The sequence below is a fragment of the Zalophus californianus genome, chromosome 2 (genome assembly GCF_009762305.2).
Source record: "Zalophus californianus isolate mZalCal1 chromosome 2, mZalCal1.pri.v2, whole genome shotgun sequence".
Lineage (NCBI taxonomy): Eukaryota > Metazoa > Chordata > Mammalia > Carnivora > Otariidae > Zalophus > Zalophus californianus.
In genome coordinates this window covers 12,430,874-12,454,814 of record NC_045596.1, presented here as the reverse complement: position 1 = coordinate 12,454,814, position 23,941 = coordinate 12,430,874, and the positions used below count along the sequence as shown (strand labels likewise).

At 39.6% G+C, this 23,941-nt stretch overlaps 1 long non-coding RNA gene across 1 annotated transcript; it reads left to right on the top strand.

Moving 5' to 3' along the window:
* The first annotated feature begins 1,323 nt into the window (after nucleotides 1-1,323).
* On the top strand, nucleotides 1,324-23,655 carry LOC113924171. Its single transcript, XR_003520563.1, has 4 exons — nucleotides 1,324-1,478; nucleotides 6,493-6,711; nucleotides 18,108-18,220; nucleotides 23,577-23,655. It is a non-coding gene; the product is annotated as an uncharacterized LOC113924171 (long non-coding RNA).
* The last annotated feature ends 286 nt before the right edge of the window (nucleotides 23,656-23,941 follow it).

Genomic DNA, 23,941 nt, shown 5'->3' with positions numbered 1-23,941 from the left:
TATTTCAAACACTTGCAATATAGTTAGATTGTTTTATAATATTTTCCATCCCACCCTGGTATGTCCCTTGTCCCAACCTCTTAAATGATTTTTTTTTTTTTTTTTTTTTTTTAGACAGAGGGAGGGAGAGAGAGAGGGACAGAGGGAGGGAGAAAGAGAGACTCCCAAGAGGCTCCATGCCCAGCACAGAGCCTGATGCAGGGCCCAATCTCACAACCCCAAGATTGTGACCTGAGCCAAAATCGAGTCATATGCTTAACCAACTGAGCTACCCAGGTACCTCCAAAATAACCTCATGATTATTTTTAAGTGGTAATGTTAATGTTCACGCTTTAATGTTTTATGGGTTTTGGCATATACATGGTACAATAACAGTATTATTCAGAATAGTTTCACTTATAAAAAAAAAAAATCACAAGTGCTTCACCTATTCAGCCATCCCTTTCCCTAATCTAGAGGCCACCATTTTGTTTTGTTTTGTTTGGTTTTGTTTTGGGTTTTTTTTTAGACTCTATAGTTTTCTCTTTTCCAGAATGTTATATAAAGGGAATCATAAAGTATTTAGAATTCTCAGTTTGGCTTCTTTCACTTACAGTATGCATTTAAGATTCATCCATGTATCTATATGACTTGATAGCACATTCCTTTTTGTCATTGAATATACAATATTCCATTGTATGGACATACCACAGTTTGTTTATCCATTCATCTATTTTTGGACGTACCAGTGTGCTTTCAGTTTTGGGCAATTATGAATAAGACTGCTATAAACATTCAAATACAACTTTTTCTGTTGATGTCAGTTTTCAAGTCAGTTGGATAAATACATTGGAATATGACTGCTGGTCATATGACAACACAGTTTAGCTTTGTAAGAAACTTCCATTGTCTTCCAAAGTAAGCTGTACCATTTTGCATTCCAATCAGAATGAGTTCCCGTTGCTGTGCATGTTAACCAGCAGTTAGTATTGTCAATTTTTTATTTTAGCCCTCCTAATAGCTATGCAGAGGTATCTCATTGTAGTTTTAATTTGCATTTCTCCAATGGCAATTGTATTTGTTTACTGCTGCTGTAGCAAATTACCACACATTAAGTGAATTTAAATAACACAAAGGGTTATATTTCAATAGAATTGGTTAGAAGTCCAACACTGGTCTCACTGAGCTGAAACTCAAGGTGTCAGTGGGGCTACATTCCTTTTTGGAAGTTCCAGGGGAGGAAGAATCTGTTCCCTTGACTCCCAGCTTCTAGAGGATGCTCACATTCCTTAGCGCTTGGCCCCTTCCTCCCTTATCAAACCCAACAACAGAGCATCATTGTGATCCTTCTCCTGTCATGCATCTCCTTCTGAGTGCAGCCGGGACATTTTTCCAGCTTTAAGGACTCACATGATTGGATCCACCAGGATAATTCAGGATAATCTCCTTTCTCAAGATCTTTAACTTTAAGCATATGTGCAGTCCCTTTGCCATGAAAGGTAACATAGGCACAGGTTGTGAAGATTAGAATGTGTACATATTTGGGGCGCCATTATGTTGCCTACCACACAGAGGATATTGAACATATTTTCCTACAGTTATTTTCCATTTGTCTATCTTATTCGATGATGTCTTTTCAAATGTTTTGCCAATTTTTTAATTGAGTTTCTCATTTCTTATTGTTAAGCTGCAAGAGTTCTTTGCATATTTTGAATAGAAGTCCTTTATCAGTTATGTTTGCAAATATTTCCTCCTAGTCTGTGGCTGCCTTTTCATATTCTTAAAAGTGTCTTTTTTCAGTGAAAAAAGTTGTTAATTTAACAAAGGCCAGCTTACCTATTTTTTCTTTCATGAATCATGCTTTTGGTGTTGTATCTAAAAACTCAGTGCCAAATCCAGAATCACAGAGGCTTTTCCTATATCTTCTTCTAGGAGTTTTATAGTTTTGCATTTTACATTCAAGTTTATGATCCATTTTGAGTTAATTTTTGGTAAGGTGTAAGGTCTGTGTCTAGGTTTTTGTGTTATATATGGACATCTAATTGTTTCAACACCATTTGTTGAACAAAACTATCCTTTCTCCATTGAATTCTCTTTGCTCCTTTGTCAAAAATCAGTTGACTATATTTTTGTGATTCTGTTTCTGGGCTTTCTATTCTGTTCCATTGGTCAATGTGTCCATTCTTTTGTCCATACACTTTATCTTTAATGTAAGTCTTGAATTTGGTAATGCAAGTCCCCCAGTTTTGTCCTTCAGTATTATGCTGGCTATTTTAGGTCCTTTGCTTGTCCATGTAAAAATGTAGAGTCTGAATTTTTTTAGAGTCAGATGGTTGATATCTACAAAATAGCTTGCTGGGATTCTGATTGGAATTGCATTTAACCTATAGACCAGGTTGGGAATAATTGACATCTGAGTGATATTGTCTCTTCCAACCTATAAACACAGAATACCTTTTCACCTATTTAATCTCCTTTTATTTCTTTGATCAGTCTTTTGTAGTTTTCCATAGACATATCTTGCATATGTATCTAAAATATAATATATATATTTTAGAGAGACAGACTGGGTAAGCAGGAAGAAGGGGGAGGGGAGCGGGAGAGGGAAAGACAATCTTAAGCAGTCTCCACGCTCATCATGGAGCCCCATGCAGGGCCCGATCTCATGACCCTGAGATCATGCTGAGCCCAAATCAAGAGTCAGACACATAACTGACTGAGCTATCCAGATGCCCCATATTTTGTTATTTTTATTTTTTTCTCCAAGTTTTTATTTAAATTCCAGTTACTTAACATGCAGTGTAATATTAATTTAGGGTATACAATTTAGTGATTCAACACTTCCATACAACACCCAGTGCTCATCAAAACAAGTGCCCTCCTAAATTCCCATCACCTGTTCAACCCATCCCCCACTCACCTTCCCTCTGGTAACCACCAGTCTGTTCTCTATAGTTAAGAGTCTGTTTCTTGGTTTGTGTCTCTCTCTCTCTTTTTCCTTTTTTTGTTTGTTTTGTTTCTTAAATTCCACATATGAGTGAAATCATACAGTATTTGTCTTTCTCTGACTTATTTCGCTTAGCAGTATACTCTCTAGCTCCGTCCACGTCTTTGCAAATGGCAAGATATTTTGTTAGATTTATATCTATTACATTTTTTATGCAGTTGTAAATGGTATTTTCTTTTCAGATTTTAGTTGTTCCTTGTTGATACGTAGAAAGGCCTTTGAGTTTTGTACATTGACCTTGTATCCAGTTAGCTTGTTGTACTTGCTTATTAGTTCCAAGCGTTGTTGGGGTATTTTGTAGATTCTTTGGGATTTTCTACATAGCCAGTCATGCCATCTCTATTTTTTAATGGATGTATTTAGACTATTCACATTTAAAGTGATTATTGGTATTGTTGGGTTAATATCTTTTATGTCTGTAACTGCTTTCTACTCACTGCTTTTGTTCTTGGTTTCTTTTCCCTCTCTTTTTGCCTTCTCTGCTTTTGATTGAGGGTTTTATATGATGACATTTTTTAATTAATAGGTTTTATTTATTTAGGACAGTTATGGGCTTACAGAAAGATAGGGCAAAAAGTAGAGTTTCCATAGACTTCCTCCCACCCCCAGGATCTTGCTTTACTGTGGTACATTTGTTACATTGATTAGCCAATATTGATACATTATTATTTTTTTTAAAGATTGTATTTATTTATTTGAGAGAGAGAGAATGAGAGATAGAGAGCACGAGAGGGAAGAGGGTCAGAGGGAGAAGCAGACTACCCACTGAGCAGGGAGCCCAATGTGGGACTCGATCCCAGGACTCCAGGATCATGACCTGAGCCGAAGGCAGTCGCTTAACCAACTGAGCCACCCAGGCGCCCCTTGATACACTATTATTAACTGAAGTACATACTTTACATTAAGATTCACTCTTTCCCTCTCATGTGCTCTCTCTCTCTCTTATGCTCTCTCTTTCAAATAAATAAAAAAATAAATCTTAAAAAAAAAAGATTCACTCTTTGTGTTGTACATTCTGTGAGTTTTAACAAATGTATAGTGACAAGCATCCACCATTACAGTATCACACAGAACAGTTTCACCGTGGTAAATTCCTTGTGCTCCACTTATTCATCCTTTCCTCTCCCTCTCACAAATTCCTGGCAACCACTGATCTTTTTACTAATTCCATAGTTTTGCTCTTTTTTAGAATGTAATATATTGGAATCATCTAGTACATAGCTTTTTCACATTGGTTCTTTCACTTAGCAATATGCATTTAAGGCTCTTCCATATCTTTTTGGCGCCTGATGGCTCATTTCTTTTCATTACTGTATAATTTCATTGTATGGATATCACACTTTGTTTTACCATTCACCTATCAAAGGATATCTTAGTGGCTTCTAAGTTCTGGCATTACAAATGAAGTGGCTACAAACACGCATGTACAAGTTTTGGTATGGACATAAGTTTTCAACTCATCTGAATAAATACCAAGGAGTATGATTGCTGGATCAGGTGGTAAGAGTATTTTTAGTTTTTTAAGAAATTGTCAAATTATCTTCCAAAATAGCTATGCCATTTCTCACCAGCAAAAAATGGGAGTTCCTGTTGTACCATATCATAACCAGAATTTGGTGCTGCCAGTGTTTTGGATTTTAGCCATTTTAATAGGCATGTAGTGGTGTCACATTGTTATTCCTATTTGCATTTCCCTAATGAGCTATGAGGTTGAGCATCTTTTCAGGTGTCTGTTCAGGAATTTTACTGATTTTTTGAGGTTTTTTCTTATTGTTGTTTTAAAAGTTGTTTGTAAAGTTTGATTACCAGTTCTTTATTAAGTATGTGTTTTGCAAAGATTTTCACCCAGTCTACGACTTGCCCTTCTGTTCTCTTAACAGAGTCTTTCAAAGAGCAGAAGTGCTTAATTGTAATGATGCCCAACTTATCAATTTATCAATTATCACCTTCTTAATTATTTTGATGACCAAATCCAAGGTCACCTGGATTTCCTCCCACATTATCTTCTAGGAGTTTTATAGTTCTGCATTTTACATGTAGGTCTATGGCCTCATGATCTTAAGTACGATTTCAGGTTATCTGCTCTCTTAGTGGTCACCAGAGTTTGTGATATATGCTTACCACACAATACTAATCTAAGCCCACAAAACACTTTACCACTTCATGGGCAGTGCAGGTATCTTATAACCCAGTATTAATTCCTCCCTCCTGTCCCTTGTGACATTGCTGTCATTCCCTGATGAAATTTGTTTGTTTGTTCCCTTAGGGGGCACAGGAAGACTGAAGGGGGAAGGAACTCTCTTCTTCCATCTGGAACATGGCTCTAGCAAAGTCTTTTCCTAGAAAAGGAGGCTCTGGACTTCTTTCACAGTTGTTGCCGGAGTCAGGAGGGGATTTTTCTCAGATCTCCCCATGAGAACCTGACAGGACTCCTAGAGGGAAAGCCCAGGAAAGTTTGGGGGACCCCTAAGACTGATGGTCCTCAGCAGTTTCTCATGGTCACACTAGTCCATATTCCATATCTAGTAATTTGCTAAAATTACCATTCTGATGTTCCCACCAGGTCATGGCTCTAGCAGCTTCTCTCTAGGTAAGCCACTCTTTGTTTCTCTTCACCTTGAGCTGGCAACTTGCCCCATATTTACACTTCTCTGGTAGGTCCAACTTTAATTCTCTTATGGGTCTGGGAAAAGTCATTGATTTTTAATTTATCCAGCTTTTCCTTATAAGGATGGGAGTAATGGCTTCTAAGCTCTTTACATGTTTGAATTGAAACTTAAAGTCTCTACTTACTATTTCTTTGTTTGTTTTTCAAAACACACTTCTTTATTTCAGTGCGTTCTACTGGATTTTTCTTGTGATCCACAGAAACTTTCTGGGGCCTATATTTTGCTATAGATGCTGCTGTGAACGTTCCAAGTAGTAGACTTCAAGGAGGTCTGCAAAGGAATAAGCACAGAGCACGAGGCCTCCAGCTACATCACACACTTCCTGTTTCCTAGCCTAGAGCTTTTCTGAAACAGCCCTCAACTCCCTTCAGGAAGCCATGCAACACTTACAATGCAGCATGCAACCCTGAAGTAAAGGAGAGCTAAGACCAAGAAAGGAAAGAAGCCTGTGGATAAATGTTTTTCCCTTTAAATCCCAGGGAGACAGGAATATCAAAAAGCTCTCAGAAGATCCTGGTGAGACAAAACACCAGAGCCTGAAGCAATGGTCAATTCAACAGTTTGTTCTAGCATTTGCTTCCCTATCTTCTCCTTGGTGTCTACTCCCTGGAAGATGAAGAGCCTACAGGCAAGTCTTTGTCTCCAGCTCTGTTTTTAGGGAACCCAGGCTAAGACATGAGTTTATTTAAAAAGAAATTCTGCAACAAATCTGTAAGTGGAGAAAAACAAACATTTGCCATTAAACAGATGGTAACTACCCTTCCATTGTTTTCCATGATTCCTCCACCCCTCAACACCTACTCATCTTAGCTGCTTCTCTCCTTCCTTCTTCTGCAGTTCACCTACCTCCTTCTACATTTTGAGAAACGAAGGAGAAAAGAGAAGAAAAGAGAAAAGAACACAATGGCATTAATCCCTGTTGCTTACACTCCTGTGGTTAAAGAAGGAGATGATCAAAAGTAAGAAAAGCACTACTCAAAGTGCGATTTGTGGACTGGCTGCTGGTCTGCAAATTGCTCTCCCGATCTACAAGCAGTTAACAGCTTGCTCCAGAATGTAAGTCATCTATATCACTACACGCTGTATTGTGTTCAGTGGGCTTTTTTTATTATTAAAAATTATTTTTAATTTACAACTGACTTTTTTTTTGCTAGCACAACTCCCTCAGTGAAGGAATCAATGCATTGGTTTACATTCTTGTGTTAACATTTACTTCCTGATAAGACTGGCTTTTTAAGTAGCAGTGAATTAAAGAGGTATAAAAGTATTAATAGTGGACAATTTTCAGTATGTTCTATTTCTGAGCAATGTTCTATGGGCTTTACTGATATTACCTATTTAATTCTCAAAAAAGGTTGGTAATATTTTTCTCATTTTATAGATAAGGAAACTGAGGCACAGTGAAGTTTAATAATTTATCCAATATTATGCAGTTAATAAGTGGCAGTGGTAGCTTCCAAAATGGCCTCCAAAGAGGCCCCCAGTGATCCTGGCCTCTTGGTATTCATACCTTTCTGTAGTTGGCTGCTGTTTCGTATCAACATTAGTATGTATGACCAAAGAATACAGCAGAAGTGATAATGTGTGACTTTCAAGATGTTATGGACTGAACATTTGTGTCCCCCCCAAATTCATATGTTGAAATCTTATGATGATATTAGGAGGTGAGGCTTTTTGGAGGTAGCTAAGTCATGAAGGTGGAGCCCTTATGAATGGGATTGGTGCCCTTGTAAAAGACCCTCCAGAGAGCTCACTTGCCCTCTTCCCATGATGTGAGGATACAACAGGAAGATGGCCAACTACAAAGCAGAACAGGGCTCTCACCAGACACAGACCTTGCTGGCACCCTGGTCTTGGACTTACAGCCTCCAGAACTATAAGAAATAAATTTCTGTTGTTTATAAGCCACCCTATTTGTGTTATTCTACAGTAGCGGCCCAAACTGATTAAAACACAAATCTAGGTCAGAAAAGATACTGTTGTCTCCACCTTATTCTCTCAGATCACTTGCTCTGGGAAAGTCTGCTTCTATATCATAAGGAAACTCAGGCAGCCCTATTGAGAGGTCCATATGGCAAGGCAAGACGTCCATATGACGTCTCCTGCCAGCGGCCAGCACCAATTTGCCAGTTATGTGAGTGTGCCATCTTGAAAGAGGATCCTTCAGATGACTGCAGCCCTGGCTAACGCCTTGGCTGTAACCTCTTGACAAACCCCAAGTCTGAACCACCTAGCTTACCTGCTCCCAAGTGTCTGACCCACATGATCCATGAAACATAACACATCTTAATTGGTGTTTTAAGTCTCTAGGTTTGGGGCTAATTTGTTTCACAGCAAAAGATAATTAACACAGAATGGTCTTCCTCCAGAGCCTGTTTTCTTCATTGCTATGTGAAACAATGGAAGACGGAAAAGGAAATGACTTCCTCCTTATGTGACGTGATGTTATTTAATGCCAAGGTTGCGTACTACCTACTATCATCTCAGCTAACACCAGGGGTTTGCATTCCAAACCTGAGAAATATAGGGGTGGACAAGAAAGCACGTAATTGCAATAAGATATGCCTGGATTTGAATCCTGGTTCAGACACATTTCTTACTTTGGGCATCTCCAAAAATGAAGCCATCATAGCTAGGGAGACAAGTAACAACTTGTAAGGTTTGATCTCTCTAAGCAAAGCTGAGAGCTGGAGATATTTAGAGATATTTGGGAAGAGTAGAAATCAGAGATGGATGGATTTTTCAGATGGGTGTTCAAAGATTGGTTGACCTTTGGCTGTGGGTGACTGTGTGACAGTGTTGCTGACTTAATGACTTTCAGCACTGTGGGTGTTAATGCCAAGTTGTTATTGATCAATTAGGATCGGTTTAAAACTAGGTCTGGCCAAAGAACCTTGAGCCCCTTCCTAGGAAGATAGGAACTTTCTATTCCCCCTTAAGCCCTTTCACTTCAATGTTCTCATCGATAAATTAGAAGAATGCAGTAAGAGAACAGGCACTATTAAGAGCCTACTAAGAGCTGGCTGCCGTACATTCTCAGTCACAACGACTCAACTGAACCATTGTAGAACAACAGCTACCATAAACAACAAGGAAACAGGTGGATGTGGCTGCATTGCAATTAAACCTTATTTACAAAAGTAGGCAGCAGGCTGGACCATAATTTGCTGAGCCTGCCCTAGATTATCTTTAGTGTCCACTACAGCTGTTCTTTCTCCTCTTTGAGCTTCTGGATGTACTATTCCCCCTAGCTGTATTATCCTTTCTCTTCTAAAATGCTTTTCTTCTGCTCATCTTTTAGTTCCCAACTAAACCATTACTTCCCTGGGGAAAGGGCTGTCCATACCTTTGTCCACGCACTGCTTTTCAAATGTTCCCAATTTCTTCTTTTATAACCTTCTTTCCCTTTATTGTGATTACATCTTTGTGTGTGTTTCTTCCCTGATAAGCTGTGAGCTTATCACGGACTATGTTTGTTTTGTGTACCATTTGATTCACAGGGCTTAGCTGAGTCTTGATGAATATAAGGGGAAAGAATGAATGATCTTCCAGAGGACATCTAAGACAAACTTGGACCATTTCACACTTGTGTCTACCTATTTTACAATTTTTCCTAAAGCTACCTTGTTCCCAAGAAATGGATTCTATGCTGGTATATTTTGTTAAGCTCTCCGGCAATTTGGCCTCTATTTTACAGTGCAAGACTCTCAAAACGAGAAACCGTCTGTGAAATTCGTGTTTAAGGCACTTTCATTCTCTTGCCACTATTTCCCCGTGTTGGTGACCTTTAAATTTAGCCTGAGTATAAGTGGGGTTGTCAGAACATCAGGTTACATTATGCAATGCTGCTATTTGTGCCTTTTAAAGACCATGTAAGTTCCAACATGGACTCAGAGCAGGAAGTTACCCTGATGATGTTCTCGAAAGTGCAGCCACCGGGATTGAATCCAGAAGTGGGTCAGCAGTCAAGAAGACACATGCTTCTTGGAAATCAGTTTCACTGAAAACAGGTCCTCATTTATCCTTCCAGAAAATAAGTAACCCTTGGCTCATGCAGGACCTTGCTTCTTCAGGCAGATTGCAGCGATGCTTGTGTTTGAAGGAGAAGCATGGAATTGTGCTCAGGAATTATTTTTCTCTTTCAGAGGTGGTGTGTGGATTTGCAGTGAATTGTGGAGTCATTGATTGTCCCACCTTATCTGAGAATCCGAGCCGTCTCCAGGGCTGGCTGGCGGCAGCTACTCCTCCTCGTCAGGGGCCATCTCTTGCCACCTTTTTCGCAACAGGATGATTAGCTGCCCCCACCTCCTTGTTGATAAACGTCTCAAAGGTTGAGCAAAGCAGCTCCTAGAGACCATTCCAGCTCTGGGTCACACAGACGATTTCTTCAGGGTAGTTTCAGTTGCAGAGCCTGAAGGGCAAGCAGGGTGGGAGGGAGCAGAGAGGGAGGGGGACCAAGCCCCAGAGGATGAGGCCTGAGCTTCTGCCTGGGTGGCTGTGTTGACCTCAGTCCCAAGAAATATACTATAAACCGACATCTGAGAAGAAAGACGAGAAGCAAACTGTACAGATACACAGAGCTCATAAGTGGAAAAGAATAAGCACAATGTCTAGCTCTCTTCTTCAGGAACTTCAATGTGGCACCAATCAAAGGACACCCTCCTGGCCTTTTACTCCCAATCCAGTTTAAACAATAATGTGCCTGCTCAATTTTAGCTTTTAAAGCCCACTTACCTGTAGATGGACAGGATCATCTAATAATAATGAGAAGCATCCCTGGACACAGACTATATTCCATTCACTGTTCTGAGTGCTGTACATGTATAAGGTGAAGTCATAGGAAACTGCTGTGTTTCCAGGCGCAAAAAGGCTAAAGACCAGCAATTCATGTTTCCATCTAATAACAACTTTTTTGATTTTGACCACAATCCTCTAAAGACTGTTGTTTTCTGGTGTGATGAGCTCTAGCTGAGTTTGAAACTCACCTCTGCCACTCTGGTCAAATATGCTTTAGTTTCCTTCCCTGCAAAATGGTGCTAATGTTACCACTTTCTTTGTAGGATTATCTGAGGATTAAACAAGTAAATAAATGTAATAGTGCCTGGCATATAAGTGTTCAGGAAATATAGGCTGTTACTATTAGCTCTGCATAAAGTATTTAAGATCTTCATTCTAGAAATATTCTATGCAATGACATCGGATGTTTTTTTTTTCCTGCCAGGTATTTATTTCTTCTTCTATGACAGCACCCCAATTTCCAGTTCAGATAACTTGCCCTCACCTGGCAGGGCTGTGTCAGCCTTGCCTCCCCTAGCTATGGAGTGTCCACGGGGTCCTAAGTGGGCCAATCCCGAGCTCTCCTGCCTCCTGTACTTGCAAAGTACTTCTGTTTTTCCTCTGATTCTGCAGCTATGCTGTGTTCTTCCAATAAATTCTGTTTTTGCACAATTGGGGAGGGGGCACGGTGTAATAAGAGATAATTTAGCAGATTATTAACAAGTTAATTGGTTTCTGTTGTTGCAACCAAAGATCCTTAACATATGTATCATTAGAAATAGGCATTTTAACTTACTCTTTCTAAATAATGAAACTCACTAACATATACTGACTCTCTGACTAGACCTTTACTATGTGGTTATGTTTAAGACATCTTTGCAACAGTAAGTGTCATCAGTTCCTTTCACAGATAAGGAAGTTAAAGACCTAGATTTTCATACCAGCTCTTCCACCAGCTGGTGGCTGTGTGTCTTTGAGCAAGGCTCTGAACCTCTCTGAGTCACAGCATCCTGATGTGTGAAGTGGGGTTGGTTACCAGCCCACCGACTAGGTGGTTTTGAGAATTATACAAGAGGATGGAGGTAGACTAGCACTTCATAAACTGGTAGTGCCATATAAATGTAGAATTGTATCATGATTTCCTTTGGTCAAAGGATAAATTTTAATACTTCTTCTTGGTGTCTAATTTAAGCCATTTGTTCTTTCTGCATATCTGCATAATAATAACAACTTTTAAAACACAGGTTTTTAAGCGAAAGTCCCAACTCATATGTACATTAGGATAATGAGAGTCTTTTTCTGGAAAGCGACGTAGCTTCCTGGATTTCTGGGCTGCTTTACTCCCTCCCTGGCCGGGCCAATCATGGCGGAAGCTTGTGTTCTTTGCTTTTCTGATCAAACTGAGAGCTCTCTCTCTCCTTTTACTCCTATTTCCCTCCTGTCTTTCCCAATCTTGAAGCTCCCCAAGGACCAATAAATGCCAGCAATGACTACACACAGCCTTCTCAGGGTTTTTAGTAATTAGATATTAGATCCAACTTCCTGTATTAGAACTGAGGTTCAAGTTAAGTCTTTCCAAAGTCTACCGATGATTACATAAAGAGTACGTGGGAATCGTGAAAGGTAGGGATATTATTTCCAAATGCCAGTATTTTTAATAGACAAATAATGCAGGGGATCAGGCTGCAGTATACTAGCAAAGGATAAAGAAAAAAGGAGAGGAAGGTAAACAGACTTCATTTGCGAAGGCCCGATGAATATTCTTATTGGCCCATAGTGCCATCTTGTGGATCATTTTTAAATAGGGTTTTGGTTTTCAGCCTTGATTGCATTGGCTTGATTATTCCTAATCATGTAAAGCATCCATTAAAAGCAGCAAATATTTCCTGATAACCCAGGAAAGCACAGATGATCACACCTGGGAGAACCAAAATGTTTGTTGATCTCTCATCCTTGCTAGGAGTGGTTGACCAGTCATCCCATGCTTTGAGTTATTTTTTTTTTCTCTTGGCGCTCTGTAATAGCAGATGTTCATGGGTCTGACAATTTCCTTCTAGCCTCCTTCACCAAATCCACATTATCTATGTAACTCCAAAGATCTGATCTTTGTCTTCTCATTCTATGTGCCGAGATTCTTCACCTTTTTGTAGATTATTAATCCATAGAGAACCAATGATCAGCTATGGACTGTGCTCTTTCTCTTCAGAAAATAACACTCATATCACCATTCTGCCTCACACATTTTCCTCTCTCTCTCTCTCTCTCTTTCTGTTACACGTGCGTACACACACACACACACACACACACACACACACACACACACATGCATATTCATTTTTGCCAAAAATTTCAGGGGATTCACCAAGTTGCTGACTCCGTGTTTGGAATATTGGCTTTGCAGCATTACCTTCAGTGATGTGATGGAGTCCCAGACTTGTAGCTATCACATCTACGAAAATGTATCTCAGAAACCATATCCCCTTCTATCTTCAGCCCTTCGTTTCCAACCTCCCTCACTATTCCTGATCTAAGTATCTTGCCTTTTAGCCTTTAATCATGCTTCTGGACACATTCAAATTCAGAGCCTTTTAAAGCCTGGCTCATATGCCACCATCTTTGGGAAGCCACTCCCTAATCAGAGAGAATTAAACTTTTCCTTTTGTTATCTCTTAGACCTTTTTAAAAATTCTTTGCATAAAATATTTCAGACTTTCCACAGTTTACAAATGACTAAGTAGAGAGTAAGTTCTTGAGAAAAGAGAGCACGTTCTATTTATCTTTTCAGCTTCTATAATACTAGAGGGAGGGCTCTCCCTTGTAGCTGTTCCTTTAATATCTGTGAAGTTGAAAGACTTGGTTTACTTTTTTACTCTATGCCTTACAATATGACCATGAGCAAGGTTAAAGTTTCCAAGCCTTGGTTCTTTGTTTGTACCCAGTGATCTGATAGCTCCTTCATGTGGATCCTTGGAAGGCTTCAATGAGGTCATGCATGTAATACACTTGGTTCAGTTCCTGGCACACAGTTGAGGGTCCAAATATGTTTGTTTTTTTTTTTGTTTTTAATAAAAGGACCCTCAGAGGAGGAAAAGAGTTGAGGTCACTGTCTCCAAAAAATGTCTTCCTCCAATTTTGGAACAAGTGGCTTTTCCTGTCTTTCAATGAAAAAAAATGACGAAGAAGTCCCTAAATTTTAGGAACTGAGTTGGGTACTAGAGATACAAAGATGAATCAGCATTTTGCTCTAATAGGTCCAATCTTTGACATTTCTCAGTTGATATTGAGATGCCCCTACCCAGGAGACATTATTGTATTAACAATATTTATGTAAGTAATTTTTTAAAGCAATATTTTATATAGGCCTATGAGCTAGGTTTTCAGTCTGAGCTGACAGTTAACAAGAGTAATCTGCTGTGGCTGGTGTCAGTCTCGTGGCAATCATGGTTTTAACAGTATTGACAAGTTGTCCATGGTGCAGTAGAAAGGGCACTGAAGTTGGAGGTAGAGGGTCTTACTCCAAAAGACATGTCCTTTCTTCCAAATGACATTGCCAGAGGAGAATGAGCCTGGACTTCTGTCATTCATGGAGGTGCTCACTACTGTTGATGTAAATTCACTGATGTCCTGTAGGATTGTATTTTGCACAAAAAATCCATTCAGAATTTCATTATTTTAATTAAAATTCTGTTTATTTTATAATTAAAATCATACTATCTTCCTGAGTTCTGCCATATTACTTGCCAAATCATTCTTTAGAATGTTGATCCAGTTAATATTAATACTCCCACCACCTGAAACCTTCCTGTTTCCTCACATCCTTGCCATCCTTCCCACACTTAATATTCTCTGAAAATTTGATTTTTGTCAACCGATGGATATAATGCAGTGTCTTGTTGCTGCTTAAATTGGACATTTCTATGACTATGAGTGAAGTGGAACTCTTTTCCTATACTGTGAGTCACTTGAGTTTCCCATTCTGGCTCCCCTACTCAAGTCTGAACCATTGTGTTGGTATTCGTTCCTTTTGTTGTTGATTTGCAGGAGTACTTTGCATATTTTAGATACAAATCCTATTTAAAAATTCTCCTATTTTTTTCATTACCTTCAGGTTTATGTTTCACATTTAAGTGTCAAATTATCTAATTTGTGTATGGTGTGAGGTAGAGATCTCACTTTGTCTTTCCCAAGATCAACTTCTCAAGAAGCTGTCCTTTCTCCATTTATTTGTCTTGTCATCTCTATCATATATCAAGTTCCTAGATACATATGGATCTTACTCTAAATTTTCCATTTTGTTCCATTGTTGTAGTTCCTTATTCTTGTACCAGTACTGTTTTTGTTACCATGGCTTCATAGTATGTCTTCATATCTGCTAAGGAATTCCGCTGTATTTGCTCATCTTTTCAAAAATTGACCTGACTTTTGATATTAGTCACAAATTTGAGAATTAGTCTTTCCATTTTATAAAAAATTAATGCTGGAATTTTTCTGAATTGCATTTACTTTATAAATTAATTTTAGGAAATTTGATTCCTTTACAATTTTAAGTCATCCCATCTGTGAACATAATTGTATAGTCCTATATTCAGAAATTTGTCTCTGTCCTTTAACAAAACTTTATGCACTATAAAGATATCATACATTCTTTGTTAAGTAAACTCCCAGATGTGCTATGAATTTATTGTTATCATGTTATTTTCCACTATATTTTCTAGTTTTTTATTGCTGGTAATAGAGGGACGCTAAAGCTTGAATGGTCTTTGCTAATATTACTGATATCTCTTATTAGTTCTAATAGTTTATGACACTGTTCAATCTGTTATGTGGATGGTTATAACTGGCTAACTGGTTCAGTTCCTGGCACACAGTTGGGGGTCCAAATATGTTTGGAGAGGAGGAGGAGAGGCTAAAGTCCAGTCCTTAGTTGCTCTCCTGGTGAGTTTAAGGAGGAGAGGGGACTGTACCTCAGAATGCTGGATCGTTGGCATCACACATTGTTCTCAATCTCTCCTATTTGCCACTTTCACCAGGCAACACTGTCCTCTGTATTGGTTTCCTAGGGTTGTTTTTAACAAAGTACCACAGATTTGGTGGATTAAACAACAGAAATTTATTGTCTCATGGTTCTGGAAGCTAGAAATCCAAGATCAAGATATGGGCAGGGCTGATTCCCTCTGAGACCTATGAGAAAGAATCTCTTCTGTGCCTCCTCCTTAGCTTCTGGTGGTTTCCTGGCAATCTTTGATGTTCCTTGGCTTATAGAAGCCTCCCCCCCCCCACAATATCTGCTTTCATCTTCACATGGCATTCTCCCTCTGTGTGTGCCTATGCCCAACGTCCCTTTTATGAGGACACCAGGGACACTGGATTAGGGGCTCACTATACTCTAGTATTACTTCATCTTATCTAATTACATCTGCAATGATCCTATTTCCAAATAATGTTGCATTCTGGGGAGTAGTGAGGGTTGGGATTTCCACATATGAATTTTGAAACACCCACAACCCATCACAGCCTTCAAAGAACCTGTATGAACCTGTGCCCTGAGTGCTACAATATTATAATCAAATCATTTGCTCTTTGATATGTAGAGGGGAATGAAGAGGAGGTCTGCCCTCACCTCTTATTTGCTTCCCACCCCAACTGCATGTGAGTGTCATTTCTCTTTGGTCTCTAACCAGGGCTTAGCTTTTGCTACTGGTTTTCTGATTTACATTGGCAGAAAACATGGGAGAAATAAACACAAGAGAACTCCCTTCATCTACACTGCCTATCCTGTCCACCTGAGCTGCCATTTTCCCTCCATCTTGTGGCCCAATCACGATTTTCCCTTTGGGAGTTTATTATAGTTTTTTTTTTTTCACATTCCCAGAGCCACCACCTTCTCTATCACTTCATCCATTTCAAAGGATGTATTCAAGGACGGAGCCATAGACTGTGCTAATTTGATATCTACACAGAGTCATCCTCTGCCTGAAATTGTTTTCTAGAACCTCAGCATGCAAGCCAACCCTTAGCTCACCAGCCATTTCTGAATTAGGAAAGGGAAAAAAAAAAAAGGAGTTTTACAGTCCACCCAAATGGAGGCAGGTGGATAGGTAATTAAAGCTAAAAGCAAAGTTTTAAAGTATGTTTTAAAGATTTTGCTCAAGAAAGACTAAGCAGCTATATAAAAGTCAGAATATTGATAAATGATGGTTTCCCAGACATGGTTATTTTTGAAAACAAAAAGGTTCTTGTTAACGTGCCGTGGAGATACTCATTTTTCTTTTCAGCATTATTCAGTTGACAACTCTGTTGTGGTTCTTCCTTGTGTTGTGATGCACTTTGAACAGCTGCATGTAATGACAGGAACCCTGGGGTGGGAGACAAGATGCCCAAGTCCTGGCCTTTGTCACTAACAGACTCACCTTGAGCAGATCACTGAGCCTCAGTTTTCCTCTGTCAAACCAGGGGTCAGACCCACATATGGTTCAATTCTCACCAGATTTAACATGAAGTAGTGTTTGCTTGTCATGGAGTGAAGATGAGTATGCATTATATCTCTGTTAGTTTCTCAGAGAACTTAAAGGAGTTAACTCTCTAAGAAATTTTGCTCTTATTTCCTCTCCTTTATTTAGCTCACAGAGAGATGAGCTAACCCATTTGAAATGATTTAAAATCAAGTTGGTCTTATCTGCCTGATGCTAACAGGAGATGTATAAAAACACAATTGGACTCTGTCTCACCTTCTACTTGTATAAAAAATGAATACATTCTGAAAACATCTGAAGGAATGCAAGAAGAAGCTAGTGCTCTTTTGACTTAGGGAATTTACTTCAAAAAAATGAAGGGGTTCTAAAAGGTCTTCAAAGAAAGACCTCTATGTGTGGCCTGAGAGCTCTGAGAGCCACTGCTTTCTCTTACAAAAAAAAAAAAAAAAAAGACTGATGCCTCTGAACAAGGACACCAAGAACACTGCCCCTTCTGAGTGGTAGACCATATATACCTACAATGAGGGAAAATATATATAATGCCATTAAAAGTGCTTTCTGTTCAGAAATCATGCTTGCCTGGCTATTGTTGTTTAATAGACTATTTCTTAGAGCAGTTTTAGGTTCATGGCAAAATTGAGCAGAAAGTAGAGTCTCTATACACATCCTGTCTGCATTGCACACAAAGCACTCCCCCCAATTGTCAACATCCCCCCAGATGGTGTATTTGTTACAATCGTTGAACCTACACTGACACGTCACAACTACCCAAAGTCCACAGTTTACGTGAAGGCTCACTCTGGGTGTTATTTATATTCCATGGGTTTGAACAAACATAGAATGACACGTATCCACCATCACCGTTTCATGCAGAATGGTTTCACTGCCTTAAAAATTCTCTGGGCTCTACCTGTTCATCCATCTCTCCCCTGTCATGCTTGCTTCAAAAAAACAAATCTTAGTGTAGCTTTTTATTTTGCAATAACTTAAGATTTTCAGAAAGGTTGCAAAAATATTACATAAAGTTCCTGTATACCCCTCAGCCGGTTGCTCTTATTGTGAACACGCTACATTTTCAGGGTGTATTTGTCAAAACCAAGAAACTGACATTTGTATATTGCTATTAACTGAACTCCAGACTTTATTTTGATTTCATCATTTTTTTTCATTAATATCTTTTATCTGTTCCACCATCCAATCCAGAAAACCACAGTGCATTTAGCTGTCATATCTTCCAAGTCTCCTCTGATCTGTGCCAGTTTCTCGGTCTTTCCTTGGTGGTCATGACCTTGAAAGTCTTGAGGACAATCATTCAGGTAATCTATGAAATGTCCCATAATTTGAGTTTGTCTCATGTTATTCTCATGATTAGCCTGGGATTACAGGTTTTTTGAAAAAGAGGGGTTTCCTGGAAACTAAAGATGTGAATTACCCTTCTAATTACATCAAATGAGGGGGTACGTATTTGCATGACACTGTATCAGATGACATGGTGATGTTAACTTTCACCACCTGGTTAAACTAGGGTTTGTCGGGTTTCTCCACTGTTTAAGACACTATTTTTCCCTTACCCTGTGCTATTCTTTGGAAATAGTCACTGAGTGCAACCCACACTGAATAGGTAGCAAGGAAGGGGAGTGGAGATTAAACTTCAAGTCTTGAAGGGGGACCATTCACATATATTATTTGGTATTCTCTTTTATTGCTTGCTCTTTGATGTATATGTTCCATTTGGTTTGGTTTGGTTTATTTTTACCGTATGTCAGTGGTGTGAAACAGTTGGCTCCCATCAGCATGGGAAAGCCTATTGTTAAATTTTCAAGAATTTTGCAAGCTGGGTGACATATCTTGGCAGCCTGAAATCAACCATGGTAGGAGTATTTACACCACAGATATTGGCAAACACTACAAATCAGGGCTTCCCTGCCCACCCCTTCCCCCAGAGAGCCGGTTGTTAAACAGTTACCAGCACACCCCTGTAGGCCACACATGCCAAATAAACATAAAACACACAAAAAAAGCAAAGAAAGATTAGATTTATCACAATGGACTCTTTATTTCTTTGCTGATTGAAACAGAAAAAAAGAGTGAGAACATGTCCTTCTTTTGCCATCTCACTCCTACATTGGATATTACACCACAGTGTACAGAGGCTCAGCCATAAGTCTGGGCAACCCATCTGCTCATTGCCTCCTTCAGTGAGTAAAATATGCCATCTCAGGAGCCCTAACACTCTTCAGATTACCAGCTGATAAATTTTAAATATTTATATTTATTTATAAATAATAATATTTAAATATTATAAATATGTTTATATTTCTTTATACTATCCTGAATGCAAACATGAGGTTTCTGGATCAAGACAATCGTTATTACTTACAGCAATAACTGTTTCCATTCCCCGTGCCCCAATTCTTCCCCCTTCTGAGGTGGTACCATGAGACCCTCCCCAGCAGGGGGAGAGCCCTAAAAATAGGAAGCTGAGAGCTTATATACATATTGGTCCCCCACTCCAGAGAAGAGAGGAAACCCAATCTCCTTAATGTCTATGTATTCCCTTTTGGAAGAGAAAGGGAAAGTTCCTGAGTTTGTACCCTTCAAAATATAAATAAATGCTCCATAGAGTAGGTAAGACAACTGGAGTTTATAACCAAGGTTTTTATCCCCCTTTGAGGTATAAACGCAGAGAAAGACAAGTTTCTAAATCCTTCCTGAGGTCTGTTGGCTACTCAATCACACTTCCCAGGCTGGTCCTTAAACCAAGTCTCATTTCTTTACTCAGAAAGCCCTAGCCATGTAGAAACATAAAAATATTTTTTCTACTGTCCCACACCACCTTCTGGTAGAAAGCAGGAACAGTACAGATTCTGAAGTTTTATTTAACATGAACCAAAAGAACAAAACTCCTTGGCTGTCCTCAGTCTCTGGGGTCTTACACTTTCTTTTGTTATCATCCAAAACAACCAATGGTATGGTTTAATCAAAAAAGAAGTCAGCCCCAATTTATGAAAACCTAAAATCAAGCACAAAAAAAAATTTTTTTAAGATGTTATTTATTTATTTGACAGAGAGAGAGACAGCAAGAGAGGGAACACAAGCAGGGGGAGTGGGAGAGGGAGAAGCAGGCTTCCCGCCGAGCAGGGAGCCCAACGCAGGGCTTGATCCCAGGACCCTGGGATCATGACCTGAGCTGAAGGCAGACACTTTAACGACTGAGCCACCCAGGCGCCCCAAGCACAAAAGATTTTTGAGGACGGTGTTTGGCGTCGTGAAGAAACATAAGTAAAAAATCCTGTGCCTCGTGGAGAATGAGAAGTAAACTCATCAGGCAGAATTAGTGATCTGTCTCCCAAAGGCAGCCCCAAGGTTAGAAGATGGAAGCCCTCTGAGGGCAGTGATTCTCAAATATAGCTTATCACCAACTGTATCTCTACCACCAGGACCCAAGGTGGAACTACTGAATTGGAATCTCTGAGATTCTGGTGCCCAGGAATCCATACTTTTACAGTCTCTCAGGAAATCCCCCAAAAGGCAAACACATTTGACATCATCTGCTCCAAGTTTTCTCCCAACTCAAAAAGATAGGGTTCTGGGAAAGGTGTACAGCCCCACCTACAGGTGATTCTTGGTATTACAGCAATTCAATGTGCACCTCAATATACACTAATCAGAAGTATCTTCTCCGTGGGATATAAAAATAGAAACCTAAAAACATTTATTTTTTAAACATGTATTTTTCTACAATTATTGCCTTCAATTATGCTCTTTAGAGTGTCTTTTGAAATATTCAGGGGCATCTGGGCAGATTTCCATAACTTTCTAGACATACTCAGGTATTAAAAAGTCCAGACTAGTTTAAAACTTCAGACTTAAACACTATTTAAATCTCATCTCCTCTCTACACCCTCCTCACCACCAAGCAACTCAGGCTAGATCAGTGACATAAGGGATTGGGATTATATGATCTCACTCATATGTGGAATTTAAGAACAAGGCAGAGGGATCATAGGGGAAGAGAGGAAAAAATGAAACAAGACAAAGCAGAGAGGGAGACAAGCCCTAGAGATTCTTAATCTCAGGAAAAAACTGAGGGTTGCTGGAGGGGAGGAGGGTGGGGGGATGGGGTCCCTGTGTGATGGACATTGGGCTGGGCACCTGATGTAATGAGCACTGGGTGTTATGTAAGACTGATGAATCACAGACCTGTACACCTGAAACAAATAATACATTATATGATAATTAATTGAATTTAAATTGTAAGAAAGAAATTAGGATAGAAGTGTGGGGCATGAGCCACTCTTTTCTCCTCAGTCCTAGAGCCCTTAAAGCAGAAAGGGCTGTGATTAGCCCTGAAACACAAGATCACTCTCCCTCCCCTTTTTGGTGTTGTTCTCCTGAGGCTGGTGGAAAGCAGGAAGGAAAGATACTTGCTGCAGGGAGAGATTCCCAGCCCCCTCTCTGAGTGAGGGTCCCCTTACTGACAACCTGGGGGAGTCCCTCTGCTCCTGCCTTATTCTCTGACTTTTGTTTCCCTCACGTGGAGCCTAACAGGGCATAGGTCCCTCTTCTCAGGATCATCGTCTAAGGAAATGGGGGTAGGTGTCCCTCTCATTCTTTTCCTCCCGGGTCCTTGTCCTGCTGGCACAGTAGACTCAAGCAAGTCTCTAGCCTTCAGGAATATAGAAGCAAAAAACAACGAACATCCTTCAGGGGACATGTCACGCTGTCCCAAGAACTCCTCACTACTGTGCACTACACTCTGATGGCAGTACTAGGGAACCTGCAGAGTCTGCTGCACCTCAGCAAGCTACTGGCAGGGAAGCAAGATGGCAGTCCTTCATGCAGATACCTCTGATCCCTACACGTGGTTTCTTGGAGCATCCTCTGGGTGGGCTTTTGGAGGAGGGAGGTATGCCTCTTCTCCCTAACACAGCCAAGAGCCCTTCACTTATGTCAAGGGGTGAAACATGGCCAATGGTGGTAATGCCTGTTTTGTCCACCTCTGCGTAATCCCTGATGGGAGCCATCAGACCCAAATCAATGATTGGCAGCTCTCTTTAGAATGGAGCATGCTCCATACTTTTTTGTCTTCAGTCTCAGATCCTAGTTACCAACCGTAGAGGGTAAGGAAAAAGTCCGAATCAGCAGTCTGTTACACAGTCGTATTCCCCCTGAAGCTAATTGTAGGAAAGATAATGAACTCCAGCCTGTCTATTCACCATTGTATTTCCCATGTCCAACAAGTTACCTGCGACATGGCACGTACTCACTAACTCAAATGAATGAGTGAATGAATGAATGAATGAGTTTGCTTCTATGTTGGGAACCAAATTAGAGAATAGATTCTGTTTTCTTCTTACATGTGTACTTACGGATATTGCTGGGAAACAGTAGCTGCCCAGTTACTATATAACTAGTAATAATAACAAGAGTACTAGTGATAATAATATAAAACACACACACACCAAATGCTATGTAGGGATTATAGTTTTAGTACCTCCAACAGCCCCCTGAAGTGAGTACTGCTATCCCCATTTTACAGATGAGGAAACTAAGCCTTAGCTACTTTAGTAAAAAGCCTCAGTACTCTCAGAATATATCAAGATTTCTCTCATTGAGCTTCTTTTCTTGATCACATTGAGCTTCTTTTCTTGATCACATTGAGCTTCTTTTCTTGGCTGAAACCCAGCAAATTTTATTTTTTGACCCTTCAGCGTAGGGATGGCAACTTGATGTAATTCCACACAATAATATCTGAATGACAGTGGTTGCCTACAGCTCTGTGTTGACGAGAATGCTGGGGTCCCAGCATGATCGAGTAATTATGCCTGCCATCAGATGTGAGGGGCAAGTGGTGGGGCACACACGCAATCCCCGATCCAGGCATCCGTCACACCTTTTCTAGGAAGAGTTCGAAGTTGGCAAAGTCTATCTTTGGCGTCTCCAGCATTATCTCCTTCTACCACCTCCTCACCCCCCTCTTTCTAGGCTTGGTGTCTGGTCTTTCCCCCATTCCCATTTTGTCACGGATCACTTTTACTTCAATCTACATGTGCCTGTATTGTCCCGAACTTCCCATGGGTATTTGCATTTAATCTTTAGATTCATTGGCTGCTCTGCTGGAGTAGAAAGTGCACTGAACCTACCATCAAATGGCCTGAGTTTCAGTTCTACCTCCAGTATTTATTTCCTGTGTGATCCTGCAACACTGACTTAATTTCACTCAGAGTATTCACTCCCGTTTGCCAAAACAATTTCCAAGATTGCTTTAAGAATCAAATAAAACCATGAAATTACAAGGCAATATAAACCCTAATTATTAAGACATGACAGCATTTGTCTGCAGTTGAAGGAGAAATTAGAGGAGTTATTCTCCCTGACAGGTAAGGTCTCTCAGAACCTCCAGCATTATCCCATGTGGACAACACTGAGCAATTCATAGTGGCTAAGATGGTGGATTACAAGTTCAGCTCCACGCTGTACCAGCCATCTGACCCTAGGAAGGGTGGTATTATCTGTCACTAACATCACTATTCTTTATTTATTTGAACTGCATTATTGTCAATGGCTTTTACAATATACTGTCTTTTACAATGTTTAATTTTCTGTATATTTCTACAATTTTCTACTTGTTCTAACATAACTGATTTTTCTTTCTCTTTCATTTTCCAGAACCCAGCCTAGAATTTTGCAGTCTTTCAATTGTTCTGAATGGAAAATCATATTAGTGATTCTCATTAATATTTTAGGAGAATAAAAAGAAATTATTTATTTATAGTCTTTAGTGCTCACATTTTGCCTGAAGGAGTAACCATTTTTTATTTAAGGAAGAAAGACTGTTGTCATCATTACCTCTCAGTAATAATTCAAGACGCTTGTTATTAATGGATATAAAATTAAATTCAACCTAGAACTCACTGCTTATGCCAAGAACTTTTCAATAGTCAAGATCGTTATAATCATAACTCATATTTGTGTGATTTGGGGAGGGTTACCAAAACATTTTCACATTCACTATCAAATTTACTCTGTAATAC